Consider the following 3510-nt stretch of genomic DNA (forward strand, 5'->3'; position numbering starts at 1 on the left):
GTCGGTGTCCGCGTGTCCTTATCCCCGGCGGCTCCGGCCCCTGTGGGGGGTGCAGGGACAGGTCTGATTCTTCTCCCCACAGTCATTTGCCCTGGGCTTCACCCCTCCATACCCTGATTCCCCACTGGGCTGAAGCCCACGTTGGGTCTGCCTGGCCCAGAGCCCCTCAGCAGCACCGGGCCCCCCACCCGCTAGGGAAGGAGGTGCCGGGCGGTGGCGTCGGGGTGAGCAGAGGCGGGTACACCGGTGCAAGCCGGGCATAGCCGAGCAGTTGCCCAGCATGACGGGCCGTAGCTAGGGTGACCCAAAGGGAAACCGGGGCACCGCATGGGGCTGGCCGGAGCCGTCTCCCATCCCCCCACGCAGGGCTGGCATCGCCGCTCGTCCCCCCCGTATGTTCCTCCACACCCCACTTTTTTGACAAAACTGGGCATTTGACCCAACTGTCGGCCAGAGCAAACGGGACAGATGCCTTCTTCTGCCAAAAGTCAGGATGGCCGGGACAGGGCTTGCAGAAGGGACTGTCCTGGCCAAACCGGGACGTACCGTCACCCCGTAGCCAACACATACCTCGGCGGTGGTGCCCGGGCAGCCAGCGTGTGCTTAGCCCTGCAGCGCAAGAGGGAGGAAATGCCACATGCCCCATGGAGATGGGGCCAGGCTCACTGCACCGGGCCTCAGGGGACACCCCGTCTGCTCCCCGGGGACTGGGGAGGGAGCTCTCCGAATGCACCTCTCCCTCTCCACCAAGCCCAGGGCGCACTGGGCAGGGGCTGCACCACCCCCTTTGCACCCTGCCCTGGGCAGTGGCATCTGCAGGAGCCCTCAGAGAGCGATGGCCCCCTGAGCCCACTGGGGTGGGGGAGCTGCTGCCCCTTACCTGGCTGGGAGGGGGCTTGACAGACGGGGGTGTGGACAGAGCAGGCCAGGGAGAACGTGGGAGTCTCCGTGGGGTCTCCCTGTCACAGGTTCGGTCACAGAGACCCCCTTGAGACTGTCACCTGACGTGCTGAAGTTACCTCTGAGCCCGTTTTCCCTGCCAGCTTGGGACTCCAGAACCCTGCCTTGTGGAGCCAGACGCCAGCCTGCTGCAACACAGACCCGGGTCTGGTCCACACCCCCAAAGCTGCAGACTTTAACCAAAAACTGCTCAGCAAGTCACCTCTCTTCAGCACCCAGACACCCAGCTCCCAATGGGATCCAAACCCCAAATCAATCCGTTTTACTCTGTATAAAGCTTCTACAGGGTAAACTCATAAATTGTCCACACTCTATATCACTGATAGAGAGATCTGCACAGCTGTTTGCTCCCCCAGGTATTAAATAATTATAAAAAGTAGGATTGAAGTGGTTCCAAGTAATAACAGACAGAACAAAGTAAGTCACCAAGCAAAATAAAACAAAACACGCAAGTCTAAGCCTAATACATTAAGAAACTGAATACAGGTAAATCTCACCCTCAGAGATGTTCCAATAAGCCTCTTTCACAGACTAGACTCCTTCCTAGTCTAGGCCCAATCCTTTCCCCTGGTACAGCCCTTGTTCCAGCTCAGGTGGTAGCTAGGGGATTTCTCATGACTGGCAGCCCCCTTTGTCCTGTGTCACGGACTCACAGATCGTGCCCACTCTTGGCCCCGTGCGGTCCCTGGGGGGAACCCCCTTCAGTGCGACAGTCCTTCTCGGGGGTCCACTCTCTCTCGGGGTCAGGCCCCTTGTCACGGAGTCCCCGGGCAATGCTCTGGAACTGCTCCCCACAAAGCCAGTCAGGACTTTGGGGAGCCTCCTCTCCCTTGGAGCAGACCGTCTTCTGGGCAAGAAGCTCACACGGCTTCACCTCCTGGGTCTGACCTTTGCCAGGGTCGGCTTCAGACTCCTCCGCCCCGGGACCGCTCGCTGCAATCCCCAGGGGAACCCTGTTACTGCAAACGTCCTTCTCTCTCCCAGGGTCGAGCGGCAAGCTCCTCCGCCCCTGAGACTGCTCGCTGCAGTCCTCAGGGGGACCCCGTTACTCCAACAGTCCTTCTCGCTGGTCACACACTCCTAGGGGTTAATCGCCCCCTGAAACCGTCCCCCCTCTGTTTTACTGCTCCCCAGTCACTTACTGCAAGAAGCGCCATTCACGGGGTGCCGTACATCCCACCGCTGCCACCAGTTGTCACGGAGTCCCCGGGCGATGCTCTGGAACTGCTCCCCACAAAGCCAGTCAGGACTTTGGGGAGCCTCCTCTCCCTCGGAGCAGACTGTCTTCAGGGGAAGAAACTCACACGGCTTCACCTCCTGGGTCTCTCCTGGGAGCATTCAGCATATGCCCCTCCGTGCGCTTCCCACAGCAAGTCCGCCCAGGCGGGGTCCTGGGGAAGCCAAAGGGTTCTGCACCCCCACTTCGCAGTCAGACGTGACTCTCAGCCAGCCAGTAACACAGAGGTTTATTAGACGACAGGAACACGGTCTAAAACAGAGCTTGTAGGTCCAGCGAACGGGACCCCTCTGCCGGGTCCATTCTGGGGCCCAGCGAGGCAGACCCCCGTCTGCCCTCCCTTCCAGTCCCCAACTAGCTCCAAACTCCAACCCCCTCCAGCCCCTCCTTCTCTCGGCTTTGTCTCTTTCCGGGGCCAGGAGGTCACCTGATCTCTTTGTTCACCTTTAGCTATTTACTTGCAGGGGGGAAAGGGGCCCTGGCCATTTGTTGCCAGGGAGACAGAGTGTCAGTGATTTATGCACACTGGCCTTTCCCCACCACCTAGAGACTTAAGAAATGCATAGGGGAAACTGAGGCACCCACCCAGTATTCAGAGGAAACATTAAGAACAGTCCCACTTCGTCACACCCCTCCACCCCCTGGAGCCGCACCTCTCTGAGCCATAGCACGTCTGTCTCTGCCGTGGGCCCCCTCAGGGAGTCCCCTCGCTCTGGACCCCCGGGGCCTCCACCCCCCGAAGGGAATAACGCAACCCTGTTCTCTAGACTGGAAAATATTTCCCAAAGCCCCTTCACCCCCTTTCCTGGGGAGGCTAGAGAATAATATACCAACCAATTGCTTAGCAATGTGAGCACAGACCAACCCCCCCCGCGCCTCCCCATACTCTACAGAGATCCCCTGGAGAGGGGAAGCAGGACTGGGTCCAGGCAGGAGGCCGAACTGCACCCACTGAGCTCTATGGAATACCAGAGACTGTGGGGTATTCCCCTGTCCCATCTCCCGTACTGCCCGGTGATGGAAGTAACTCCATAGGCTGTGACTCTTGCCGCTACACTGCGAAAGGGAGGTCACATTGGGGCCTTATCGAGTTTCTGAGGCCACTGAATCCGCCCAGAAGTGCAGGACCCACTGACACAGCCTCGGGACTTTGTCACAGCTTGCAGCGTCCAGCGGGCCTAACTTCCCAGGGCTGTGTCTGGGACCGGAGATATTGGCTAGTGTCATTCGGTTGCACAATCCAAGGAGCAGCTGACACACCAGAGGCTGTGCGTGACCAGCCCAGGGGTGGGGAGTCTCACAGCAGAGCAGGG

This window comes from Emys orbicularis, chromosome 24 (assembly GCF_028017835.1).
Source record: "Emys orbicularis isolate rEmyOrb1 chromosome 24, rEmyOrb1.hap1, whole genome shotgun sequence".
In the NCBI taxonomy this organism is placed as follows: domain Eukaryota; kingdom Metazoa; phylum Chordata; order Testudines; family Emydidae; genus Emys; species Emys orbicularis.